Below are 12,341 nucleotides of genomic sequence, written 5' to 3' on the forward strand. Positions count from 1 at the left end.
AAGTTCTAAAGAACAGCATGTATGTAAAGTAGAATCTTTAGTAACATTATAAATGTCTTTACTGTCACTTTTAATTAATTTAATGTGCCCTTGATGAATAAAAGTATTTATTTATTTCCACGGGTTTGACGGACAGGTGTGTGCCTGACACAGAAACACTGTTTTGCTTTAATTATCCTGTTGAGATTTAGTTGCATAATCAGTGAAATGATTTGATGCCGCGGAAACATTTGGGTTTAGCTCTGAATCCCTCCGGCGGAAAATAAGACTGACCGTGAATAAATCCAGATGAAATTTGAGCGAAGGACAAGCACGGCTTGTCCTAAAAATGCAAATCCGAGCGATAACAAACAGCTGTCCCGGGTTACCGATGGGAAATGTCACTCTAACTGGCCACAAATACGGCATTTGATTAGGATTTACGGAGCTGAGATTAGATTATCCAACCTGATCCCTCTGCACCATCTGTCCCGTTTCCGGCATTCGCGTGTCATTTTTAAGCACATGTACATCTTAGTGTGATGTCAGTATGAAGATGAGCGTTTGCCCTTGGTGTGGGTGCTGACAGCAAGGCATTATGGGATTGAGTGACAGCATCATTGAGCCTTTAGTTTGTAGCGATAGAGTATTTTTGGGGTCATTACACATGTGCAGAATGAATTATGCATCGTCACACCTGTGAACGAGTTCTACTTCTGTGTTTTAGAGCAGATCTCTTTGAACAGATGAACCTAGGGCGGGACGAACGACAGGACGGGGGTTAAAATCAGAAACCGCCCGCTGTTAAAGAGCTCAGAGTACAGCGTGTGAAAGCTGCTGTGTGATTGTTCATTTAAGAGCAATCGCAGATGGTGAGACTGTGTAATGCGCCGCCTCATGTCTGTGTGATGAATCCAGCTTTCAGGTGAACTGCCCCAAAACACAAAGCATGATGGGATATCAGTCCTCGATCATGCATCGACATTCCTGTAAAACAGGGTTTCCCAAACTGGGGTTTGGACTGTAGGGTGTTTGTGAGCTTATGAAAAAAATTAAGCACTAAATAAAAACGAATTTAATACAAAATATTACAAATATTAATAACAAAAAAAAAACAATCAAGAGCTTACTAAAAAAATAATTAAATCTTAAAAATGTACAATTAAAATAAGTAATTCTATAATTAATACATTTAAAATAAAACAGTTACTAAAATGTAATCTTAAAAATGTAAAAAATATGAATATGTCAAAATAAATTGCATTTTAAAATAGAAACAATCAAAGACACAGTCATATAAATGTAAAATTTAATTTAAAATAAAACGCTTAGTAAAAATGTCTTTGTCATCATTCATTGATTTCATGTTAACTTTTTTAGTTTATTCTTCGCTAAAAACACTTAGTTCTTTCAAAAATATATGTGCTCATTAATGTACTATGTCACTTTGGCCTCCGTCATGGAAAACATACAAGATGACCGCACAATCGAGTAAAATGTTGTGTAAAAATAATGGGCGATATATTACATCACAAAAAATTATTGAGCTCATGTACATATATTGTGCGATATATCGATATATTGATAATTGCGACAGGCCTAATGCTGTGGGCTGTTTGAAATTCATCCCCAGGCCGCATTTGGACTTTGGAAACCCCTGCTCTATGCAGACTAGGGATGTGACGGTGAGGAAATGTTCCCACCGGTTAATTGATGTGTGACAACACCGGTAATACCGGTATCACCGGCAGAGGCTTTTAAATCACTAATTCTATCTAACCGAAAGTAACATGCACACGACCGCTCTGAACTGAAAACGCGACAGTGCGCACACACCGTGAATGACAGCTCGTCTGTAAATGCGCGCTCTGTGAGGCCATGGGTGCGTCTCAATCAGTTCCCTAGTTCAGTAGTCAGGGCACTGATCAAGCATTGATCAGTCTATGATTGAGATGCACGGCATGAATGAATAACAGTTCGTCCGTAAAGCATCGTTTATACTCGACGCGCCCGCACGAGCGCGAGGGTGCACGCGGCAAAAATAAATGCGTGCAGTCAGCGTAGCGCGGAGGCTCACACTGCGGAGCCAGGCGAAAGTAAACAATGCGCGCTCTGTGCGGCCGTGCACATTTTACTTTCGGTTTTGAATTAGCGCCAATTCGGCTGCGGGTTGCTTGAATTGTGGGTTCATTAGCCTATTATTTTTAATGAAAAACACAACAACAAAACAAATGACAAACGCTTTTGCGTTTCGTTTTGAAACCAAATCTTGCGCGATCATCTCAGTCAGCTCCTCACTCTTAAATCTGATGAATGACTCCTGCCGCTGCCGAGACTCACGGTCGGATCCTGCTTTATTAAGCAGATACGTTCAGTTTTTATTTGTATTGTCTGTTCTCTAACTAAACTAAATTATTTTATTACTATAAAAAAATCAAAAAGACGGTGGGCGGTGCCACGGTGGGCAAGTGATGTAACCGGTGTTGAGTCTGGACACCGGTAACACCGGCAACACCGGCTATCGTAGCAAGCCTAATGCAGACCAGTTTGATGCAGTGTGTGGCGTATGGTCTGAGCACTGACCGGCTGACCGCCCCACCCCTTCACCCTCATATAGACAATAGACTCATACGTCTATTTTGCAAAGCCAACCTCTGGATATGAAGCTGAGCATGTGCACTCAACTTTGGTCGACCATGGCGAGGCCAGTTCTGAGTGGAACCGGTCCTGTTAAGCCGCTGTATGGTCTTGGCCACCGTCTGCAGCTCAGTTTCAGAGAGCTGGCAATCTTCTCATAGCCTCGGCCATCTTTATGTAGAGCAACAATTCTTTTTTTCAGATCCTCATAGAGTTCTTTGCCATGTTGAACTTCCAGTGACCAGTGTGAGAGTGTGGCTGCGTCCGAAAACCTAGGCAGTGACTCGTTGCCTCGCTGCCTTATCAGACAATGGCTTGTAAGGCAGTGTTTGAGCATGAAGCACACCTTGGCAATAGAATCGCCATTGGCCAGTAATTTTTTTTGTTTAGTCGCCAGACTGATATATTTATTATATTATACAATTACCTAAAGGATTATTAGAACACCTGTTCAATTTCTCATTATCTAATCAACCAATCACATGGCAGTTGCTTCAATGCATTTAGGGGTGTGGTCCTGGTCAAGACAATCTCCTGAACTCCAAACTGAATGTCAGAATGGGAAAGAAAGGTGATTTAAGCAATTTTGAGCGTGGCATGGTTGTTGGTGCCAGTATTTCACAATCTGCTCAGTTACTGGGATTTTCACGCACAACCATTTCTAGGGTTTACAAAGAATGGTGTGAAAAGGGAAAAACATCCAGTATGCGGCAGTCCTGTGGGAGAAAATGCCTTGTTGATGCTAGAGGTCAGAGGAGAATGGGCCGACTGATTCAAGCTGATAGAAGAGCAACTTTGACTGAAATAACCACTCGTTACAACCGAGGTCTGCAGCAAAGCATTTGTGAAGCCACAACACACACAACCTTGAGGCGGATGGGCTACAACAGCAGAAGACCCCACCGGGTACCACTCATCTCCACTACAAATAGGAAAAAGAGGCTACAATTTGCACGAGCTCACCAAAATTGGACAGTTGAAGACTGGAAAAATGTTGCCTGGTCTGGTCACTACCGGATAAAACGGCATATCTTCTGCTTGTTCTTAAAAGCTGAATAATTCCAAATGAACTCTGTTATTTTGACAGGAAAATACAACAAAGAATATTGTTAACATGTAGCGCTGCGATTTTGCGTGGTATGTAAGACTCTCGCGCTCCCTCTCTCTCTCTCTCGCGCTCTCTCTCTCTCTCGCTCTCTCTCTCGCTCCCTCTCTCTCTCTCTCGCGCTCTCTCTCTCTCTCGCTCTCTCTCTCGCTCCCTCTCTCGCTCTCTCTCTCTCTCGCTCTCTCTCTCTCTCGCTCTCTCTCTCGCTCTCTCTCTCGCTCTCTCTCTCTCGCTCTCTCTCTCGCTCCCTCTCTCTCTCTCTCTCGCTCTCTCTCTCTCTCGCTCTCTCTCTCGCTCTCTCTCTCGCTCCCTCTCTCTCGCTCCCTCTCTCTCGCTCTCTCTCTCTCGCTCTCGCTCCCTCTCTCTCGCTCTCTCTCTCTCGCTCTCTCTCTCGCTCCCTCTCTCTCTCTCTCTCGCTCTCTCTCTCTCTCGCTCTCTCTCTCGCTCTCTCTCTCGCTCTCTCTCTCGCTCCCTCTCTCGCTCCCTCTCTCTCGCTCCCTCTCTCTCGCTCCCTCTCTCTCGCTCTCTCGCTCTCTCTCTCTCGCTCTCGCTCCCTCTCTCTCGCTCCCTCTCTCTTGCTCTCTCGCTCTCTCTCGCTCTCTCTCTCTCTCTCTCTCTCTCTTGCTCTATCTCTCGCTCTCGCTCTCTCTCTCTCGCGTGCGCATGTGTGTGAGAAACGCGCTCAGCAAAGCGACGGAGTTCTTTACACTAGAGTTTACAGTACGTCAGATGAGCTGATTTTATATCGTATAGATCGCTTGATGACAGCGAAACTCTTAAGCGCTCATTCAGAGTGTTCAGCAATTAAAAATATATCTATGCTAAACTTATTCTTAGCATCTAACACACACACTGGCGAGTAAAATCTGAGCATTTATTAGCCAATGGCTAATTATAGATATTATTTAATCGCCCAGAGTGACGATTTACTCGCATATGCAAGTGTTTTACTCGCATAGTAGAGGGTTGATGAAGGACAGACTTCTTAGCCAGTGTAACCGTTTAATGATCTACAACAAAGTAGAGAGAGCTTTGGTGAGAACATAAAAAATATTTCATTACTACATTAGTCATTTCTCACAAGAAATGACATCAGTAGTAGAAAATGTTGGTAAAACACGTACATTTACACACAAACTGACCAGCAAATGCAACTTTCGGACAGCATCATTTTTTTCCAGCTCAACTGTCACAGAATCTAACGCACAGGATTGTGGGATATCAAATGCAGCGAAGGATACAAATATGCTGCCTTCAAAAATCGATCAGATGAAGGTGTCTCAGGAGACAGGAAGTGAAGCTAACATTAGATTCGGACGTGTTTCGGACGCAGCCAATGTGAAAGCGATTAACACAAAACTTAACACACCTGTTCCCCATTTATACCTGAGACCTTGTAACACTAACAAGTCACATGACACCGGTGAGGGAAAATGGCTAATTGGGCACAATTTGGATATTTTCACTTAGGGGTTTACTCACTTTTCTTGCCAACGGTTTAGACATTAATGGCTGTGTGTTGAGTTATTTTGAGGGGACTGGAAATGTACACTGTTATACAAGCTGTACAGTGTCATTTCTTCAGTGTTGTCCCATGAAAAAATATAATAAAATATTTACAAAAATGTGAGGGGTGGACTCACTTTTGTGAGATACTGTAGGTAAAGTTAAACATTCAATATCATAAATCATCAATGTCAATTTATTATATTCAAGTAATTATAAATTAAAACAAGTAATTAATTTACCTGCATGTCATTTAAGAGAACCAGGAACATGCGAATGTGTGGTGAAATTATTAAAATTCTAACTCACAATCTCAGGGGGGAAAAGTTTCCATGCTTTAAAGAGAAAGAATATCTCCAAACACTAGTGAGATGCCTACCAAATAGACAGTCAAATTCAAAAATAGACCTTTTTTTCATACCATTGTTGCGTACATGCCATGCATTTTAATGCATGTTTGAGTATCATGCTGCATAGTTTTCAATGCAGCTCGCTGGGTGTTAAAACTAGCGTGTGTGAATGCCAGAGAGCTGTCGAGGTTATCGTCTTGTAAGACGTTGACTCTGAGAAAGCTGGACGTGTCCCTCGGCCCTGCGGCAGGCCGGCGTGTTGGCCCGAGATCAGTGTGTTTGAGTCTGGCGTGCCGTCCTGGTGCCAGCGCTGAGGGATATCCCTGTGCAGAGGAGGAGTCTGGGATGCCGGAGGAATGGAAGCATTTCAAAGAAAAAGCAGAAGCAGCCCACTCAGACTCTTTCCTCTGGGTGAGCGCGAGCAGTTCTCAGTTCAGTTCAGTTCACTTTATATTAAAATTAAGTTCTGAGCATTACGGTGTGTGCATGAAGTGATCGCAGCTCTTCACAATAAACACACAACTCTTACTATTACAGCCTGATGATCAGGGGCGCCGCTAACAATTTTGGGCCCTATGAAAGAAAATGATTTTGGGCCCTCTACCGCACCAACCTAGCTATCCAAAATCTTTGTCTGCTATTTAATAATACTGACCAATTAAGCTCCGCTCGCTCAACCCAGAATGCCCCAATTGGCTGATGAAACATTGATTAAAATTAAGATAAAATGTATACAAAATGAAATTAACTTTAAAGAAAGGCTTTCTACTAAACAAAACTTGATGAAGCGATCAAAATCATGTCTGACCCACTCCGTGTCTCCTGGCATTGCGCATCTTACGATGTGTCCTTTCTCACTCATGCTGTTCACTTTTCATAATCAACATAGATAGAAAGATTGACAACATAGATAGACATAAAAAAATAACATAAATATAAAACCTAAATATAAATACCTTTTCTTAATGGCTACAACAATATAGTAGCCTACCGAAAAATGTCATGTCGGAGTGGGATTTGAGCAAATGTCGTTTTACCCGTGAGCGGTTCATGAGTGGAGCGTTTTGCTGGATTTTGTCGGAAATGCAGAAATAAGCCATAATTTTGTTATATTTGTAACTGTTTGGTAGATTATACATTTATAATTTCTATTACATTACTACTAGTACTGTTACTACTAATAAAACCAATCTCTGGGGGCCCCAAAAGTGCGTGGGCCCTTAGAATCATCCCAACTTCCCCCCCTTAGCAGCGCCCCTGCTGATGATGTCTGGAGTTATGTTGTGTTTTTACGAGGTGGCTGTTGTTTTAATGTGTTTCAGAATGTATGCATTGTGAGTTGGTTTGGTATTTGGTATATTTTGTTGGGATGCGAGATATATCGACCACCGTATCAGTATCGGCCGATATATGTTAATTTTTAATGTTATCGGTATCGGACGATAATGTTCATTTTTAATGTTTTCGGTATCGGCCCGATATATGTTCATTTGTAATGTTATCGTATCAGACGATAATGTTCATTTTTAATGTTATTGGTATCGGGCGATATATGTTCATTTTTAATGTTATCGTATCAGACGATAATGTTCATTTTTAATGTTATTGGTATCGGCCCGATATATGTTCATTTGTAATGTTATCGTATCAGACGATAATGTTCATTTTTAATGTTATTGGTATCGGGCGATATATGTTCATTTTTAATGTTATCGGACGATATATGTTCATTTTTAATGTTATCGGTATCGGACGTTAATGTTCATTTTTAATGTTATCAGTATCGGCCGATATATGTAAATTTTTAATTTTATTGGTATCAGACAATATATGTTAATTTTTAATGTTATCGTTATCGAACGATATGTTATTTTTTTAATGGTATCAGCCCGATATATATTTATTATCGGTATCGGATGATAATGTTAATTTTTAATGTTATTGGTATCGGCCCGATATATGTTAATTTGTATTGTTATCAGTATTGGCCAATATATGTTCATTATCGGTATCGGACGATATATGTTCATTTTTAATGTTATCAGTATCGGACAATATATGTTCATTTTTAATGTTATCGTATAGGCCCGATGTATGTTCATTATCGTATCGGACGATATATGTAAATTTGTAATATTATTGGTATCAGCCGATATATGTTCATTATTGGTATCGGCCAATATATGTTCATTTTTAATATTATCGTATCGGCCTGATAAGAAAATGTGGCCAATATATTAAAGCCGATAAATAATGTATTATTTCCTCCAGCTGAGACACTTCAGATGCACACTGTTCGCCATGATGGATATGAATTGCTTGAAATATGATTGGAATCACTTCAAAAAAGGAAAATACAGTTCAGTCGGTCATATAGACTACATACAATTATGATGAGAACATTATGATTGTGTGTTTGGGACTTGGCTTTTAATGGTGAGACTTTTGATTTTGTAATCAGGCTCTCAAAAATGATTAAAAAAATTTGATTTATCGGCCAATATATCGGCTATCGGTTAGCGTATCGGCCAAAATGTTCATATCAGTGCATCCCTGGAAGTTTGTTATTCCGGAAGATTTTTCAGGCGTCTGTGGCACATTAATTTGTGTAGCGCTTTTCACAATTCATAATGTTTCAAAGCAGCTTTACAGAAAAATCATGATGTCACTGTTTATAATATCGTAATATCTTCATGCCTTATAAGTGCATTTGGCAAACTAGAGCTGATTGACAATATAGTTTACATTTTGCAAGCATATAAACTATAAAGCAGCTGTGATTTGCCCTACAAAATCGGACGTACTTGCATATCCAACCCCATATTTTTGTGGAAATGGTGATACTTTTTGATTTTTTTAGGATTCTTTGATGAATAGAAAGTTCAAAAGAACAGCTTTTATTTTAAATAGAATCTTTTGTAATATTATTAATGTCGCTTTTGATCAATTTAAAGCATTCTTGATGAATAAAAGTATAACTTTTTTTTTTTCAAAATAGACTCTAGTGTCCATATTCTGCCATATGAAAATAGCTTGAATAGAGGAAATGTTGTTTCTGGATGCTGTTACAATTATCCCTCAATTAAAAGCACTTTCCATATCAAATCTCCAGTTAGCGTGTGATTTAATCTAGCATAACTGGATCATGCAATCTATATTAAACGCACAGAGAGATCAAGCCCTGAAGCAAGCGTTTCCCTGATCACTCATAACGGGAACCAAACCAAGCAGAGTTTTCATGACCGTCAGAAAGAATCATCTGAAATCAGCCAATTAAGAGTCACATGACCTTCAGGATCTGACGTCTGCTGAACCTGATTTCTGTCACATGAGCTGAAATTAAATACAGCTCCATCAATTATTATTTGCTCTTTCCCAAGAGAACAACACTTCCGGCCAAAACTGGCTTCATGTGCAATGTTCATCCTGTTTTTTCTGTTAGTATAATACAATATAATTAACTTTAGGTTGCCTTTTTTGACCCCGAGTTGGAACCACTTTTATCTCACGAGTTAACCAACACTTCATACTTAGAAAAGTTTACAAAGGGTGTTAGAAACATTGTAACCTTGAGTGATGAAACCCACTTCCTGTGTGATATAATGTAATGTTTACATAATGTAAATGTTTCAAGTCACTGAATATTATTAATGAGCTTTGTTTACTGAATACTAATGAGCGTTTCTGTTGCACAATAGTGAGCATTGTTGACGTTGAATATTAATGAAAATTGTTGTGATGAAGCCCACTTCCTGTGTTTTTATATCGATTAATCTATCAACTAATTTATCACAGTAATTTAAAAAAATAACTTTTAATTTAACTTGCACCGTTGGCCTTCAGTAGTGTACTATAAATAATACAAAATAAAGAGTAAAAATGTAAAAAGGTACAAATTTGTAAACCAACATAACACAAGAGAATATCAGCAAATACTTTTATATATAGAATAGTGTTGTCACGATACAAAATTACGACTTCGATACGAAACCAAACTAAAATACCTCAATACCGATACTGAGTAACTCACGGAAAGGTGGGATTTAGAGAGAGTGATTAATCCGTCAAGTTATTTGAGAATCAGTGAACATTGAGGTGATGTGCAGTGTCTATTATGAGAAAATAAAACCGTTTTTTGACCTTTGATGCATGTAAACCTGTTGTTGGAGACTCCAAAACAACACTAGGAGCCTTTAAAATATAATAGGGGCACTTTAATGCTCATTGTTGACATTGAATATTAATGAGCATTGTTACATTGGATATTGATGAGCATTGACGTTGAATATTAATGAGCACTGTTGACGTTGAATATTAATGAGCACTGTTGACATTGAATATTAATGTGCTTTGTTGCATATTAATGAGCATTGTTGATTAATGTGCATTGTTGACGTTGAATATTAAAGGGCCCTTTTATGGATTTTTGAACATTGTTGACATTGAATATTAATGAGCATTGTTGACATGGAATATTAATGAGCATTGTTGACATGGAATATTAATGAGCACTGTTGACATTGTTTGTAAACTGTAGACATACAAGTAAACTGGAGAACCTTTTTTTTTTTTACAATTTTAATCATAGAAATATGTTTAAGACAAGCTGTTAAAGCTTGAGGTTATGATGTTAAAACATCATAATCCAAAGATGTTAAACTAGTGGTTATTGTGTTTGTCAACTCAGTGTTACTAAACTTTTAAATATGCAATTATGCTAATACCTAGGGCTGTACGATTAATCGAAAAATAACCGAAACCGAAATTCAGAACCTCAAACCGACGTATTTTTCCCATGTGGGTTATTTCGGTTTTCACGTGACTCCGCCCCGTCAGTCAAGTGCAGTTTGCAGGAACACAGAGAGACGCAGGAGCAGTTATCTGTGTTTATAGATGCCTATATGAATCTATATGAAGTTATCTGTGTTTATAGATGTTTATAGAATCACTATAGTAGCTGCATGTTTTACACAGTTTATATACAAGTCAGTTAATTGCTGTTCTTATAGCCTACCGCTGACGCGCACACACACACACACACACACACACACACACACACACACACACACACACACACACACACACAGAGGGCGCGCGCAAGCCCTGAAGCCAGATCGCTTTCACTTTCGTACTCATAAAGTTTGTCATTTGTATGTGGTTTAAGCCCTGCCAGTTTGAACATTAAAGCGAGTTTCGGCCATCAGATGTGTATTATGTTGAACTAATGCCTGATATATTGTGACAAACGAACACTCAGACAGAAGCTCGCACATCACGTGAAGATCGCGCGCAGAAACGCAGTGTCACCGCCGTCCTGTGACTAAAGTAAAGTCACTAAAGTAGCTTAGAAACTCAACCGTTATAGTCATACATTTTAATACCTTTGAAGTACAAACCACAGCTTCATAATGAATAGAGACAGTATGAGTAATTCACACACACAATCACTCTCTCATTGATGCATTCAGATAAATGTAATGTAGGCCTACAGTGTTAGTTTATCTGTATCTGATGTACAACAAACAGAAATCTGCCCCATAGACAATAACTGCTAAAAGTTTCCTTCAAGTATTTTAAAATCACAAAGAAATGCACTTTTTCATTAGAAAAAAAAATCCACCTGTTCTATATATAAATATGTAGAACATATTAACAGTACAAACCTTATCAGTGAACTTACTCAAAAACCTTATGAGGGCAAAAAAAAAAAAGCACAATAATCGTTCATTAATCGTAATCGAGGTAAAATGTTCAATTAATCGAGGTTTTTATTTTTGGGCAAATCGTTACAGCCCTACTAATACCCATTTTTGAACATTGTTGACATTGGACATTAATGAGCATTGTTTACATTGAATATTGATGAGCATTGCCATTGAATATTAATGAGCACTGTTGACACTGAATATTAATGTGCTTTGTTGCATTATAATGAGCATTGTTGATTAATGTGCAATGTTGACATTGAATATTAAAGTGTCCTTTTATGGATGTTTGAACATTGTTGACATTGAATATTAATGAGCATTTACTTTGAATATTAATGAGCATTGTTGACATTGTTCACATAGAGACAGAGCGACACGCGTCATAATCTGAAGGCCACGCCCACCGGGGGGGAAAACAATCAAACCGTCTCCATTGACTTTGCATTGCGTGAAGCGGCATCCTTGTCATTTCGGACTTATTACAAAAAACTGAACAATGTATAAAAGCTGATATGTGACAAAATGAACTGCAAACAAGCTAAACAAAACCCAGAAGCACAAACCCAGACGTTTTTATTAGCTGTTGACCCAAAAAACGAGCGTTTAAGGACAAAAAAGTGGATTCAGGCCATTGAGACAGAGCGCGCGGGTCATTACACTGAGAACTACGACGACTAGAGGGGAACGTAATCAGCGACAGTAAATATCATATATAAAACTGACATTTGGATATTTGACTTAACAGTGACAAAATGTTTCCTGCACACATAGACATACTGAGACACACTGAGTGTCAGGATCCCAAAATTGACCCATTCTTCAGCTGAAGCTTCACTTCGTATTGCCTGTATCCACTTTTATCTTCTTAAACGCTCGTTTTTTGGGGTCGACAGCTTATAAAAACTTATTTCTGAGTTTTTTAGCTTGTTTGCTGTACACCTTGTCACATATCAGCTTTTAGACATTGTTCTGTTTTTGTTATAAGTCCGAAATGACAATGAGGCAGCCTCACGCAATGCAAAGTCAATGGATTGTTTTCCCCCCCGGTGTGGGCGT

At 39.0% G+C, this 12,341-nt stretch overlaps 1 protein-coding gene across 5 annotated transcripts in view; it reads left to right on the forward strand.

Annotated features, from left to right (window-relative positions):
- Positions 1-12,341, forward strand: part of pepd (peptidase D) — a 161,275-nt gene that overhangs the window by 122,928 nt on the left and 26,006 nt on the right. The window lies entirely within an intron of this gene.

Source organism: Gobio gobio (genome assembly GCF_949357685.1).
Source record: "Gobio gobio genome assembly, chromosome: 9".
In the NCBI taxonomy this organism is placed as follows: domain Eukaryota; kingdom Metazoa; phylum Chordata; class Actinopteri; order Cypriniformes; family Gobionidae; genus Gobio; species Gobio gobio.